We start from the raw sequence: 16,961 nt of genomic DNA on the forward strand, positions 1-16,961 counted from the left end.
TGACTCCTGTCTAAACATCTTCTATATTCTGTTGCTGCCCTTTTCCTTAGTGTTGGGCTAAATAGGGCTTTGTTGTTGGAGCTTTGTTGTGCTCGTAGATGCCAACTTCTTCAGCACTCAGTTTGTGATAAAAGAAAATGAAAACCTAGGGAACTAACTGGCATGTCTTTCCTTGAGTCCTAAGATCCCTAGATGGTCTGCTTCCTTCCCTCTTTCTTTCAGAACCTCCTTATGTGTAGTTAGTATATAATGTACAGGATTTTAGCTGTACTTAGAGGGACTATAGGAAGAAGTGCAAACTATTCCTATAGTTGTTTTTTAGGGAGTAAAATTCCATTATTTATATACTTTTGAAAGTTGATTCACCTTTTATGGCTTCTATGCTCTTGTATATGCTATACAGAAATGGAGTTGGTATATTTTTAGATCCTCATGAGTGTTCACATTATAGGGAAAGAGCACAGGATTTTGGTTTATAAGTATATAGGTCTGAATCTTGACTCTGCTATATACCGGTAATAATCTAGACAAGTGACTGAATCTCCATGTTCTTTACCTTCTTGAGGGAGGGATTTGATGTCTGGCCCTAAGGTTATTGAGAGGTCTGTATGTTGTATAAAGTTTGATGTAATTTAGCTACTAGATAGGTAAATCTTCAAAGGCTTCTAGGTTTTCCTTTTTATATCACTTCTAGAATCCTGCACCATGAGAATACACTTGAGCTTCAAAATAAAAATCTTTTAGTTGAAAAACAATTATATCATAAAGTTTGTTAAATCTTTTAATTCTCATGGAGATTTTAATTTCTTTGGGAGGCAGACATGAAAGTTTCAACAATACATGAATATTCTTACACATTATTTTTTAAGATTTAATTCAAAATATAAGGAACTAGATATTATACAATATTTTAGTTATCCACATATTTCTGTTCCAGTTAATATAATACTTCATGTCAGGGATTTCCCAACTGTAATCCCCAAGGAATTTCTTTGTTGTTTGTCTCCCTAATAATGTCTTGAATCTATTAAACAAATAATTACTCATTTTACCATTTTAAGTAATTATAATTGCAAACTAAAACTTTAAAAAAAAGATTTTATTTTTAAATAAAATAATTCTGAGAGAAAATAAGTGAGAGAGAGCACAAGCAGGGGCAGGGGTCGGGAGGTGGGAGGGGTAGAAGCAGGCTCCCCACTGAGGAAGGAGCTTGATATGGGGCTGGATCCCAGGACCCTGAGATCATGACCTGAGCCCAAAGCAGACACTTAACTGACTGAGCCAGCTAGGTGCCCCATAAACCAAAATTTCTAATAAAGAACATCAGTTGTTAATTTAAATACAAATAATTCTGGTCAAATATATGGAAATAAGGTGATTTAGAAAATGTGCAGCTTTAAGTTGAATGAATGCTTGCTTTTAAAATGTTTGTTAAATATTAAAAATTATTCTTAGGGCAGCCTGGGTGGCTCAGCATATAGCGCCACCTTCAGCCCAGGGTCTGATCCTGGAGACCTGAGATCGAGTCCCACATTGGGCTCCCTGCAATGGAGCCTGCTTCTCCCTCTGCCTGTGTCTCTGCCTCTCTCTCTCTCTCTCTTTCTCTCTCTCTCTCTATGTCTGTCATGAATAAATAAATAAAATCTTTAAAAAATTATTTTTAGTAATTCTGTATTGATTTTTTAACATAGTGATAACAAGTGACTTTTTAAATTTTATATTTAACAAAAATTTTTGCAAAAAATAAATATAACCAAATTGCCTTTATTTTTTTTAAGATTTATTTATTTATTGATGAGAGACACACAGAGAAGAGAGGCAGAGACATAGGCAGAGGGAGAAGCAGTCTCCTCGCAGGGAGACCCATGTGGGACTCAATCCCGGATCCTGGGATCATGGCCTGAGCCAAAGGCAGACGCTCAACCACTGAGCCACCCAGGCGTCTCAACCTAATTGCCTTTAGTCCCCAATTCCAATGGTTATTTTGTGAAAATGCTTTTATGGTTAAAATGAATTTATAGTTCATTTAATTCAATAATCTAATGGAATGGATTTTGAATACTATGTCAAATTCCTTCCATTTTAAATAATTTATCAAGTGGCAGTGATAGACTGGGAGGGAAATAGAAACAATATTTAAGAATCAGTATAATGAGAGAGAGATCCCAAGATGCTTTACATCTTACTCTGTACTTCCCCAGTAGTTCATTGTGTGTATCATTTGTGATAAATCATAGCTTCCTTGCACTATATCATCATCATTGTCATCCAAAGGCATTCAGAACCCACCAAAGCATAAATTACTGCTCAAGAGACAGTTAGCCACACTGGAAAATGCATTCACATTTTTGAGCTTCTGAAATACCCTCTGATAAAATAATTAACAAGATAGAACCTGGTTTGAATATTTATTAGGCAAAATATTATTGAGTAGCTATCAATCTTCTAGTTCTCGTCTGTCAAATGAAGATAAATAATTGCTTAGTCACACTTCATTCATTTAAAGGCAAAGAACACTGTACTTTTTAGGAAATTATCAAGAAAAGTATTTGATCATTGTCCTCAATATATATTTTGAGAGTGGCAGGAGTAAAAATAAATTTTCAGGGCATCAGAAAAAATAAAACAAAATAAAACAAAACTCATACAAATCCTTCATTTTCACCCAATAGAATTCTAACTGGTGATTTATCAGGTAAATTCTACTCTATCTCCAAAAGTTAGGGCTACTATCTTTTTCTGGGAAGTTCTCTTGAATTCCACAAGATTACATGCTCATAGCACTTACTACAGAAGTTTTTGATTATGTGCATAGATTTTTCTTACCACCTTGAAAACCCTAAGGACAATCTTCTGAGTTCCATCTTCAAAGACAATGCAGTGACTGTCTGGATTTCAATAAATACTTGAGGAATGAACATAAAAAAACATTGATATGCAACGTTTTCATCTGATTCAGGCAAAACAAGTTTGTGGATAATAAAAGGGTAACTTTTTTAAATCTTTGTTTTGAAATCATTTGAATATTTAATCTACCTTCCTATAATTTTTATTTCAAAATATGACATATTATCGATGTGCCTGGAATCTTTATGAATATATTTCATTATTTTATTTTCAGTAGATTATTATCTCACAAGAAATCAATCTTATCACATTGATTTAATATAAAATATTATATCCTCTTATTCATATCCACACCATTCTCCCAACCCCACACATACAAAGGCTCTGAACTCACATGGTTAAATGAGATAGTGATCAAGACATAAAGATATATAAATGAAGTAGAAAAATAGTGGTAGAACCAAACATTTATTATAAAGCCCCCAAAATAATTCAGTGATGAAAAGCTGATCATTTTGAAAAATGACACCAGAAAAATTAGATGTTCATATACAAAAACTAACTTGATATTGACTAGGTACCCAAATAAGAAGAGCTATATCTGGGGCAGTCCTGGTGGCTCAGAGGTTTAGCACTGCCTTCAGCCCAGGGTGTGATCCTGGAGACCCAGGATCAAGTCCCCGTCGGGCTCCCTGTGTGGAGCCTGCTTCTCCCTCTGCCTGTGTCTCTGCCTCTCTCTCTCTCTCTGTCACTATGAATGGATAAATAAAATCTTTAAAAAAAAGAAGAGCTATATCTATAAAATTTCTAAAGGAAAAAAGTGGATTAAAATATTTGTGATCTTGTGTTAGGCAACAATTTCTTACATAGGACAAAAAAATCATAAACTGTAAAAGGAAATATATATAAATTAGTCTTCATCAATGTTAAAAAATCTTTTTTTTTGCAAAACATATATATGATGCTACATTTGTACTTGAAATTCATAATTACAACTCAATAAGAACACAAAAAAACAGTATAAAATGGGCAAAATATTTGAACAAATACTTTACCAAGAAAGACAATTGAATAGTGAAAGAGCATGTAAAAATATGCTCAACACCTTTAGTCACCAGAAAAATACAAATAAAAGCCATAATTGAGATATCAGTATGTAATTACCAGAATGACTATAATAAAACTGACAATACCTTATGGTGCTCAGAATGTGGAGCAACTAGAAATCACATACACTGCTGCTGGGAATGCAAAATTATAGAGTCACTTTAGGAAACAGTGTGGCAGTTTCTTTTAAAGGTAAACACTTATTTTATAACCCTTCCATTTCATGCCTATATATTTTATCCAAGACAAGTGGTGATATCTGTTGACACAAAAACTTGGATTCAAATACTCATAAGTTTAGTCTTTATGGCAGAAAAAAAAAAAGAGAGAAAGAGAAAACTAGATAAAACCCAAATATCCATCAACTGGTGAATGAATAAACAAACTCTGGTAAATCCATTTAATAGGATATTATTCAGCTATTAAAAAAATAGATTGTTAATGCATGCAACAGCATAGATGAATATCAAAAGCATATGTTAAATAGAAGATAAAACATAAATACCACATGATTCCATTTATATGACATTCTAGAAAGACAAAACCATAGGGATAGAAAACAGGACAGTATTTGCTAAGAGCTTAGGATGAAAGAAAGATTACAAAGAGACATAAAGGAATTTTGGGAGTAATGGATATGCTCTATATCTTAATCGTGACGATATTTATACAGCTGTATGCATTTGCTAAAACATATCAAACTATGGATATGAAATGTTAGTTTTATTTTATCTCCATAAAAGACATACTTAAACATCCTAATGAGTTTAATACAAGTATTTTAAGTGAAACCTATCTCCACCTTTGATCCCCCTCTCTTACTGTACTTTTAATTTTTTTCAGAACACTTATGACTTTAAAATATCCTCTTTATTTGTTTACTTATTTACTTATTATGTTTATGCTTTGCTGTCACCTGCTAGAATACAATTTCCACTAATAGTATATGTAGTGCCAACCCAGATTCTCCACTCAGGATTGAGTCACTCACTATCTTCTGTTTCTACAAGTGTTGAAAGTTGGCCACACCAAGATTTTTTCTCAGAGTTTCTCCAGGTTCAAGAGTATCACTTAGTCCAAGGTCACATCCCCTTCATGCCAAAAAAAAAAAAAAAAAAAAAAAAAACCCACAGGTGTTGACTTCAGAGGTCAGCAACATATGGCCTAAAACCAAATATGGCCTACAGTCTGTTTTTATAGGGCACAGAAAATAAAGTTCATAGGAAAATGAATAAAAAGAGAAAGAAGAACAGGGAAAAGAGAAGAAGATAGAGGAGAAGGGGGAGAAAAAGAATATGTGACAGAAATTTAATTTGACCCACAAAGCCTAAAATATTTAGTACTTGGTCCTTAAAGAAAAAGTTTGCTGGTTCTGGGACTGGTTGATATAAGGATATGCAGGCCTGACCTATTTGACTCTAAGAACACAACTCTGAGGGGACATCCATAAGATTGGTTGAGGCCTTTTTTGTGACTGTTTGCTGGTTTCTTCCTTTACTTCGCTAGCATTGTTGTACCAGTGAAACTCCCAGTAAAACTCTTGCACACAAATCTCTGTTTTAAAATTTATTTTCCAGGAAACCTGACCTAAGGCAATCTGTGCTGAATTGGTCCAAGGAAGCAGATTCTAATCTAAGGCTTTGAATTTGGGTCACTCACTTGTAGACTAGTCATGAGGACCTCTTCACTGGTAGTGGATGGATCTGGTAGGCTAAAGTGCAATTTTTAATGTTTTGCTGATGGTCAATTAGAATGAACTGCCACTATAAAAAGATTGAAGGCATGTGCAATATTTTAGGAAAGTGAGGGTTTGGGGGAAATTATTAGTTATAACAACAATGGAATCTGGTGAGTTTTGCTGAATACCATTGTCCCATTGGAGAAATACAATGAATGAGAAACTGAGGTTGCAGGATCACTGGATGAAAGTGAAGTGTGACTGTCAGAGGTCTTCTTTAGCAGCAGTTTAAAAAGTCTTGTCTCTTACATGAACCTAGAAGAGAGAAAAAAACATCAAGATCCAGGCTTAGAAATTAATACAAAAGTAATAGAGATACATACAGAGAGATTTGAATTCTCAGTTTCTCAGGTCTGCTTTGCCAAGGTCAGGGCTTTGGCTGAAAAAGTTAAGAGCCAACAAATACCCAGGGAATATCCAAGTCAAACAGGCAAAAACAACAAACAAACAAAAAACCTTTTTAAAAAAATTCCATGTTCCAAAAAAAAAAAAAAAAAAAAAGGGAAAAAAATCCATATTCCCTTACACTCTATGGATATGACCTTGTCCTTCTTATTAAAAACTAGTGTGCTTCTCACTTGAAATAAATATGCAACATGTAACCTTCTTAAGGTACTTTTAGACTCACATTACTTTCCTGCCACAAGATCAATAACTAGATCAAGTCATAGTATAAATAGGCTAGGAAGGTGCTGAACCTACTTAAAGAGAAAGGGATTATACCCCAAAGGACTGTTGGACCTAGCTATGATGAATAGACAAAAACAAGAAAGTATGAGACTTGATTCTAAAGTTGCAGGATTGATGGGGCAGAGGATAAGATTTGATAAGGGAACATTTATCTTATTATTATCCTGGAATATAGTATTTGGCTCTCTGGCAAGGACTGTGGTAGAATGACAACGTGCTAATAAGATGACTTTTGGAAACTTGGAGAAATTAATGGCTCACATTAAATAAGGTAGAAATGTCAAACTCCTGAGGCAGAGAGTATAAAGAGGGATCAAAGAACCCATAGAACTGGGCATGCTAGACTAGATATAGTATGTGTATTAGCCAGGGTCCCCCACATAAACAGAATATATATGTCTCCAAGGTCAGAGAGATAGGTAGGCAGGGAGAACAAAATATCCCTTGCTCAGTCTTTTTTGTTCTAGTCAGGCCTTCTGCTTTACTCAGTCCACTGTTTGAAATATTAATCTCACCCAGAAACACCCTCACGGATACACCTAGAATTTGTTTAATCAAATAACAAGATATCACTTAGTCCAGGTACACTGGCATATAAAATTAGCCATGACAAGTAATCTGTCTTCTTCATTCAGTCCCACTAAGTCAGTTGCTTTGGAAAGGTCAACAAAATCAACAAAGCATTAATTAGATGGACTAAGGAAGAAAGTATTGAAGACTGAAATTACTAAAATCAGAAATGAAAATGAACATCACTTCTAATTCTACAGAAATAAAAAGAATTTAATAAGAGAACTATGAGAATTGCATGTGAACAAATTATATACTTCAGATACAGTGGAAGTATCCTAGATTCCTAGAAAAATTCTTAGAAACATAAAACCTACCAGGACTAAACCATGAAAAAATACAGAATAACTGAAAGATTGAATTAGTAATTAAAAAAAAAAAAAAAAGGAAAACAAATTGACAAAGAAAAGACCTGGACATGATGTCTTCACTGGTGAATTGTACCAAATATTTTTAAAATAGTCAATACTAATTCTTTTTAAATTTTTCTCCCAAAAAACTGAAAAATAGAAGACATTTCCTAACTCATTCTATTAGGCAAGCATTACAATGATTCTAAAGCCAGTGAAAGATACTACAAGAAGAGAAAACCACTTGAAACTAATGTAATATGGTATATCAACTACACTTCAGTAAAAGAAAGGAAAATGAGAAGCTAATATTCCTTATGAACATCAATGCAAGAATTCTCAATAAAATACTAGCAAGCCAAATTCAAAAGGATTGTACACAATAATCAAGTGAGATTTATTTTTGGAATAGAAGTATGGTTCAACATCTATACATTTATCAATACAATACACCAATTTAATAAAATGAAAGGAAACAACAATATAAAGTTGATGCAAGAAAAAATATTGAAAAAATTCAATTCTCATTGTAAAAACACTCAGCAATCTAGGAATAAAAGGAAACTACCTTAACATAATAAAAACCATATATGAAAATCCCATAGTGAACTTTGTACACTATGATGAAAGCTTAAGACTTTTTCTCTAAGATTAAGAACAAAGCAATGCTGCTTTCATCATTTTTATTTAATATAGTACTGGAAGTCTTACCAGAGCAATTAGATAAGAAAAAAAAAAAAAACAGGCATTCATATTAGAAAAGAATTAAAGAAGTAAAATTATATCTATTTGCAGATCATATGATGTTATATTTAGAAAACTCTAAAAGAATCCACCAAAAATAAAGAAGGTAGAACTAATAAACAAATTCAATAATGTAGCAGGATAGAAAGTTTACAGACACAATTGTATTTCTACAGACTAACAATGAATTGGTAAAATGGAAATTAAGAAAACTATTATATTTGAAATAGCACCAAAAAAAACAAAATGCTTAGGAATTAACCTAACCAAAGGGGTGCAAGACTTGTATAGTGAAAAATACAAACTATTGTTGAAATACATTAAAGAAGAAATACATGGAAAGATCTCCAACGTTCCTTGGTTGCAAGACTTAATATTGTTAAGATGTTAACAGTGAAACTCACGCGTCCACTAACAGATGAATGGGTGAGTAAACTGTGGCCTATACCTACCACAGAATATTTATTATTCAGTCTTAAAAAGTAAAGGAATTCTGATGTATGCTGCAGTATATAGATATTATTAAATTATAGGGACGCCTGAGTGGCTCTGTGTTTGAGCATCTGCCTTCAGCTCAGGGCATGATCCCAAGTCCAGGGATCCAGTCCCGCATCGGGCTCCCTGCATGGAGCCTGCTTCTCCCTCTGCCTGTGTCTCTGCCTCTCTGTGTGTATATTTTATGAATAAATAAATAAAATCTTTTAAAAAAAGATATTATTATATTATAGATGCTATATCTGAGCACATTATGCTACAGGAAATCAGCCAACCACAAAAAAAATGAATACTATATGATTCCATATACATGAGGTACCCAGAGAGGTCAAAATCATTGAGACAGGGCAGCCCTGTTGGCTCAGCGGTTTAGCACTGCCTTCAGCCCAGGGCCTGATCCTGGAGACCCAGGATCAAGTCCCATGTCAGGCTCCCTGCATGGGGCCTGCTTCTCCCTCTGCCTGTGTCTTGGCCTAAGACTCTTTCTGTGTGTGTCTCTAATAAATAAATAAAATATTAAAAAACAAAAACAAAATCATTGAGACAGAAAGTGGAGTGATGGATGCCAAGGACAGATAAGAGGGAGAACGGGGAGTTACTGTTTAACTGGCATAGAGTTTTAGTTTTTCGAGATGAAAAGACTTCTAAAGATGGGTGTTGGCGATTTTTTGCACAAAACAAATATACTTACTGTCACTGACTTGTACACTTAAAAAGGGTTAAGATGGTCAATTTCATGTGATATATATTTTACTGCAATAAAAATACTGGGTTTCCCCAGTATTTTTCAACACAGAATGATTATAAATGATAATAAAGAGGTTAGTAAAAAAAATTCACGAGATCTTAAATGTCCTTATGTATTGAATCTTTACAAAGAAACATCCGGTAGCATAGTGATCTTGAAAGGAAATTGCTTATTAGTGACTTAAAGAGAACCATGTCATCTATTGAATTGTTAACATTATATCGTCCTGCACCTGGATTTTCCTGGGAGGTCACCCTTTCAGACGTTAGCCAGATTTGACCCTGTTGAGCTTGAGAGCGCTGATGAGCTCATAGCCTGAGGTGGGGTAGCTCTAAGACTACATTACAATATGAGTATATCTGTCACAGACTAAAATGCAGAAGCATATTTATGTCTTCATGTAATCCATTCATTGCTTTTTATAAACCTAAAGTTCTCCAGGGAGTGACACAAATTCACATAATGTTCCTCTGTGTTACAATTTGTATTTTGATCTCTACTTTAGCTGACAGGGTTTTTATTTTTTTTTTAATTTTTTTTAAATAATAACCAGGATACCCCCTAGTGAATGCACACATGTGGACGTTAAAAAGTAAAAATTAGCTTAGTGATTCAAGTTAAAGTCAGAATTCAGTTATTCTGAATTATTTATAATTTCATTTGCTCTAATTTTCAATCAAGTAATAAAATTTCAGGTTCGAATTTGTATCATCTCTCTCCTCACTGTTTAGTGGGGCGCTTCTGCATATGGCCCCAGTTAATCTCTCAATGGGATGCCACTATGGCTACTTCCCATAAGTAGAAGAGAGCAAAAGTTGTTTTGTTTTTTAAAATAAATCAGAGACAGAATAGTCAGCACCCATTATTTTTAGATATTGAAGTTATGAAAATTAATAAGGCAAAATATATAAGAATAACATATATGAATAGCATAGAAGAGTCATGACATTACTGTGGAGCCAACAAGTGGATAACACCATGCAGAGAAGGGTATCTGCTAGTGAATAGATAGGATTCTATCCTTAGAGTAATTATTTCTGACAGATATGAGAAAACTTTTATTTTTAAAAATATTTCCAGAACTGAAAATATTGTGATATGACTGCAATAACTACTTGAACTCCCATAAAATGTACAGATCTGGGAAAATCATTTAACAGCTTGAGCTGGTTATGAGATACATAGATGACTTGAACCCAGAACCCACTTGAGCTCAGAACCCACTTGCAGGGCCTTAATGTTTCCCAGGATGAGAAAAGCTCTGTGGATCCAACGTCATAGAACCCTACTTGTCATGGCTCTGATGTGTTTCTACTGGGCTCCTGAGGCCTTCAACCCCCTTTATACCCTGCTGCAGTGACCCTTGGTGTGCCTAATCTAAGAGCTCTTAGTGTGGCCATGTTTGGACTTTGGTGTCTTTGGGGAGTCATCTTGCTTTCTCCTGCAGTCACGGTTATTCCTCAAGGGCCTACGTTGTTTTGACAATGGTGTTTTGTAGGGTCCTCCTCTGAAAGCCTGGATACTCCACTAGTGTAGAGGAGGATCATGCAGCAGATACTGGGGATCCCAACCCTCTTACTTCACTACTTTGGCTTCTCCTTCTCAGCACTCAGAACTCAGGTTTAAGGGACTGAGAAGCACTGGAATTGATGGTGGGGAGGAGACAGTTCACCAGTTGAACTTGTAATACTCATCTCCACCTTTGTCCTTCCTTTTACGTTTATTAACCTACCTCATGAATACCTTCCTGATCATCTAAGCCTGGACACTGGAGGACTTCTTGGCTTTTTTATTTTATTTTTTGTCATCTACACCAAATCATTTACCAAATCCTTGTATCATAGGCCCATTTACATTTACTCACCTGATTATTCTTACAGGCCTCAAATTATTATTGCATGCCACCATGCACCATGTAGTGCTCTAGGAGCTTGAGGCACTAGAGCAAAACCAACAAAGTCCTCAAGGAGCTTATGTTTTATTTCCAGAGAAAGAAAAAAAAACATAAAAAAGAAATTTAAAAAGATATAATTTCAGGTTATATTTAATTCTAGTAAGAAAAACAAAGTAAGGATGCAGATAGGTCATCACCAAAGTTAAGGAGGAACTGATTCCTGAAGGCTGTTCTGAGAAATAAACCTTTGAGCAAATATGTAAAAGTATGAAATTCACAGATCTGTGGGGAAAATGTTCAGCAAGCAAAGAAAATGCTAACTTGAAAAAAATTTGGCAGGTTGAAGGAAAAGCAGAGTAATCTAATATCAAAATGTAACTGATTTTGGAGAAATCAACTAAAGCCAGAATGCATAGTGAATTTAATGATCTAAGATTTCATTTGGATGGAAAACTATTGGAAAATGAGAACAAATTGGTCTGATTCTTAAAATATTTTAACTAGCGATGTGCTGGTAAATATTTAACAACTGGCTTTTGGGGAGGAAGGGCAGCATGAACCGTTACCATCTCTGATGATATGCTCAGCATAGCCAAATTCACAGGAACCAATGCGATATCACTATATGAAGAATTGGGAAGAGATGCATACGACCAGCTTCAGCCAAAAGAATAAATTGATACTGTTTCCTGTTTTTTTCAATAACTCTTTGGGGTTTTGTTTGTTTGTTTTACTTCTTATACTTCTTTCCTTTCATGGATCCTTCATGTGCCACAACATAGCACTGCTTGTCCTCCTTTGCTCTGACCCTCATCTCATGGAGACCTGTGCTCTCCAATATGGTAACTGGTGAGAAACGGAATACTTCATTTTGTTTAATTTTAATTAATTAAATTAATTTTTAAAAAGATCTTATTTATTTATTCATGAGAGACACAGAGAAAAGCAGAAACCCAGGTAGAGGGAGAAGCAGGCTCCTTGCCAGGAGTCCGATGTGGGACTCCATCCTGGGATCCTGGGATCATGCCCTGAGCCAAGGCAGACGCTCAACCACTGAGCCGCCCGGGTACTCCAATTTTAATTAATTTTAATTTGAATTGTAAAAATGAAATTTGACACTGTTATTGCAAAAATTTTTGAGAATGTTTGGAACAACCTTGGTAAGTAAATCCTTTTCAATGTTAAGTTTTATGAAATCTAAACATAGGTATTCCCAATGAAAACTTAGAATCTGAACTAAGGGGTGTGGTAAGTGTAAAAGACAAACTGGATATCTGACACAGAATGAACAAAAGAACAAACAATATCTGGTTAGCCATCTTCTTTCTCTTGGCAAGCATGTTGAAATGACAAGATCTTGGATATATTAAGTTAGATAAAACATATTTTTAAGATTAATTTCAGTGGTTTCTTGTCGCTGTTTTTGAATGCAGCTACTAAAAAAAATAAAATTACATAGATGGGTTGCATTACTTTTATATTAGGCAGTGCTAATCTTGTTTCCTGCTACTCAGTGCGTTGTCTACAGACCAGGGGCATTAGCATTCCCTGGGAGCTCTTCAGAGATGGAAATCTCAGGCTGCTTCCCAGAACCACTAAATGTGAAGCTGAATTTCGACATGTTCCCCAGTGATATGTGCACACATTATACGTAAAGCAGGGATCTAGACGACTGTGCAAGAGTAGTCTTTGCAGTCTATTGGCCTTCAATTCTGCCTTTCTCGCCATTATCTTTAAAATGGTATCCATCGTTACTTAAAATCTGTAAAGGGTGCAGGTTAATAGCTACGTAAGTGCAAACTTCTTACCTAGCCAGACACACGAGTAGACTTTTGATAGTAGCTCTCCAGCCTCCTCTTCTGAATCTAATAACAAATATACAGTCATTGGTGAATTACTGGTTGCTCTCCATGAACCAGCTATTTTCACTTTGTCTCTGTATATGTTGTTGCCTCTGCATGGAATATCTTTTTCTTCTTAGTCCACATGGGGGGAAGTATTTCTTGTTAAGGTAAATTATCTAAAATTTTAAAGGAAGGCATGTAGCTGCTTTCATTGTCATACTGAAGGATTGTTTGTTAGAACCACCTAAGGGGTATTGAGATTTTTTTCTTCTAGAAGCCCTGCCATTGTTGAACTGTGTTGTTCCCTGACAATCAACGACTTGGACTTTGCAAAGTTTCATGCTAACTTGCATGTGCAAGTTAGTTTTTCACTTTATTTGCACCTAGTAAATATGCAAATAATCTTTTTCTGGTAGAAATGTAACCCAAAGGCTATACTTCATTGTCACTAGAAACATTAACTTGGTATCTATTGATATTCTCTATAGAAGACATTTTCTTTATATCTTTCTGTACCTTTTTTTAAAACCTGGTTTCTTTTAGTTCCTGAAACATGTTGTTTGCAACAAGTGCTTTGAAGATTTTTACTGAGTTCAATATTTGAGCCTTCTCTCTGCTTTTCCTTTCCCTATTTTTAAGTCCACGAAGTTCTTGTTTCTTTGTATGTCTCATGTATTGTTGTTGTTGTCAAACACTCTGTATTTTGGATCATATATTGTAGCAACTCTGAATAGACTGCCTCTCCTCTCCAGGAGTGCTATTTGCTCATTTATTTAATGATTTGGTTAGACTAATTTAGTGAAGTCTATTTCTCCCTCTGTGTCAACTCTCTGATGTTTCTCTCAAGAGGGCACTGCCTTGGGCATACATATTATAGGTCAGTGGTGTAGTAGGACTTTTTTTTATTGTCTCTTTCCTGGTTTCTTTGTTCAGCTATCTGCCTCTATTGGTATCACAGATGTTAGGCTCCACCAATTGCCAGCTGATTGCTCTATTGTCTTTGACAATAAACTAGAGCAAACATAGGTCCAATTAAATAGATGATCCTTTGTAGGGACATTTTTGAGGCCAGTTTTTGAGGTGTGTTTTGATCTCCCAATATTCTTAATTGTCTGTTTCCTCAGTTCTTTCATAAGCTACCAAATTTAAGATTTAGCTTATTGATTTCATGAAGCTACCAGCTTCTCTTTATTAACATACCACCAGAATTTCCATTGATTTTACAGGGGCCTTTAGTTGCAAACTTTTCCAATACTGTCCTAAATAAAATCGTTTCCTTCAGGAAGACCTTGAATCTCTCTGTTCCTATGACTTACCTTTTCTCTTGTGAAAGGTCTCTGAGCCATGGTTCTGAAGCTGGGAGCAAGGACAGAGGCCATCTACTATTGCAATGACACCCCTGACTTAGAGCAGGTTGCTGGACAGAGATGGTAGGCTCTGGTCTTCTTGGCTTGCCTCTTCAGCATGGAACCTCTGCACCATGAATTTTCTGGAATGAAATTCATTATCCAGTATTCTCTGTCTATTATTCCTGGCCTCAAGCATCCATATGCAAGTGAGAGCTGAGTGGATGAAAGGAGACTCCAATCTCTCAGCTGTATTTGAGTCAAGGACAAACAGGGCTAGGCCAGGCTAGCAGGCTACAGGAGCAGGCTCACAAAAATCCCCAAAATGCTGAGGTGTAAGGAAACCAGAGATAGAGGAACAAGCCAGACCACACTGCCCCAGGTGAGCAGAGAGGGTGTCTTTTTATGACAGTCATCAGTGACCAACAAAGAATAACCAGAGCCCAAAGAAGAAGTAAGCCATTAAAGATGTTATCACTACTACTTACTCAAAGGCAAGGTCAATAGATAATCTTAGAAGGATTTAGGTTCCCTGATTAGGCTCTCAATAAAAGACCAGCCCTACAAGCCTTCAGTAGCAACCCTGTCCGGACCCCTCTCACTCCTGAGAGCTTTCTCTGTATCTTTACTTAATAAACTTCTGTGCCTTTACTCACTCTCCTGTATCCCCGAGATTCATTCTTCGACTCCGTGAGACAAGCCCCTAGCCCTCCTGTACCATATTCATACAGAATCTATCTTCTGATACCTCAAACTGGGGGTTGAGTTATGAGAAATCCTGGCAGCTTGCGCCTTTATGGAGATATTATAGCCTCTAACTGGGAGATGGGGGTACAAGAAGCCCCATTGTTTCAAGGTTACCTACCCAGAATGGAGCTTCCATCCCATTGAGCTGTGGGTATGGGAGTAGAAAACGAGTATGTCATGACTCAAGGCCTAAGATTCTCACAGTTCTTACTGAAATTTAGTAGATTTTCTTAAACAAATGGTTATTCATATGCTATGTGCCTGTATGCCCTTAGAACAACTTCAGAAACTTCAAATGGCTATTTGCTTTAAAAAAAAAAAGATTTTCACAAGCTGTGGTTGTTTTGCTAGAGTCTTGAATGGGTCCTCAGAAATCCTCACATCAACATTCCTGAAGTAGATCTCTAACTTTGTATCTATGCTCATAAGCTTATTCTAGTATTTAAAATAAATAATAAAATAAAATAAATAAAAATGTCATTCATGATTGCCTATATAAAATCCAATTTCTTAAATCTCTTTGGAGGAAGCTTGACCTTTTTACTGGCTTTTTTTATTAATTAATAACTGGAACAAAGTTTTGACACCTGTTTATTCTCTATATATGAGCCTCATGGGAGAATCACAGTATGACATTCTAATTCCCCTTCATGTAAACTTTCCTTATGGAGCCTTCCTGACTTCTTTGTACAGAATTTAACATTTCTTGATGTCTACCGCCTTACTGGTAGATATTTTTATTGCATTTATCATAACCATTATAATCAACCATGTACCTGCATTTTCTTGGATACAGTGGGATGTTAAAGACAGCACTTCAGCCATGTGCTTTATTGATTTATTTATTTATCCAATACCAGTTTCCAATTTTTCTCTGTATATTATATATATTGCCATATTTGCCCTTTCTATGAACTGCCTAAAAGAATTTTTGAAAGAGCTATAAGCAAACAATAATAAAGTTAATTGAATTAACACACACTCTCTCTGGGACTTAGTTTCCTCATTTATTAAATGAAGGAGGTAAGCTAGGTCAGAGACTAGTCTGCTTACCTCTTTCTTAGCATAATTTTGATAGATGATGAGTGTGTGTGCCTGTGAGTGTGTGTGTGCATGTGTGTGCATGTGTTGAAAACCTCTGTCTTTATATTATCTGAGCAGAGACTGCTTTTTCTCTAAGATTGAGGAAATAAAGGAAAAGGATTTGAAGAAGAAACCATTTCATTTCTGACATGTGTGTATGAAGAGCAGGTGAGACACAAACATGCACAGGTCAGAAATACCGTACCGTAAATTCAAATTGCATGAATTTCCAAACACACAGTACACTCCTGTGAACAAATACTAACTCAGTTCTTAACTCTGTTACTTAGTCCTGGTTCGGGGTCCTGTTGTCAATCACTCAGACTTAATTTCCTCATGTGTACAACTGGAATATTCTCATCCAGAAGAAAGAAATGAAATAAGAAATACGTAGGCTATGTCATGCAGAGACAGCTTAGAAGCCATGAGTCCGTCTGGAAACATGTTTAGAAATTCATCTCTTCCTATTAAAAGTATATAAACCTTTTTATAAGTCTAAGAATTTTTATTTTACGTCTGGATAATATGAATCTACTCCCACAGATAATTAATCTGTAAAGCACATTCTTTTATTTAATACATGTGACATATTCTATTTACTGTAAAAAAATGGAACGCTTTTAATGTGTTCCTGTTTTTTTCCCCTTCGTTCAGCATGTGGTCATTCCCCCCCCTACCCCCCGATTATATCAAGGCCCTACTATGCATGTAACACTCTGTGAGGCATTAGCACAACCTCAGTATGTTTATGGTATCCA

General features: G+C 35.5%; 1 long non-coding RNA gene across 2 annotated transcripts in view; it reads right to left on the bottom strand.

The window, feature by feature from the left end:
* Positions 1–3,853: 3,853 nt before the first annotated feature.
* LOC121473278 overlaps positions 3,854–16,961 on the bottom strand; it is a 31,474-nt gene continuing 18,366 nt past the window's right edge. For both annotated transcript variants that reach the window (XR_005983140.1, XR_005983135.1), the window contains exons 3-5: positions 14,344–14,516; positions 12,992–13,048; positions 3,854–5,947 (exon numbers count right to left, since the gene is read on the bottom strand). This is a non-coding gene — a long non-coding RNA (uncharacterized LOC121473278). The remainder of the gene's footprint in view (positions 5,948–12,991; positions 13,049–14,343; positions 14,517–16,961) is intronic.

The sequence above is a fragment of the Vulpes lagopus genome, chromosome 1 (genome assembly GCF_018345385.1).
Source record: "Vulpes lagopus strain Blue_001 chromosome 1, ASM1834538v1, whole genome shotgun sequence".
Lineage (NCBI taxonomy): Eukaryota > Metazoa > Chordata > Mammalia > Carnivora > Canidae > Vulpes > Vulpes lagopus.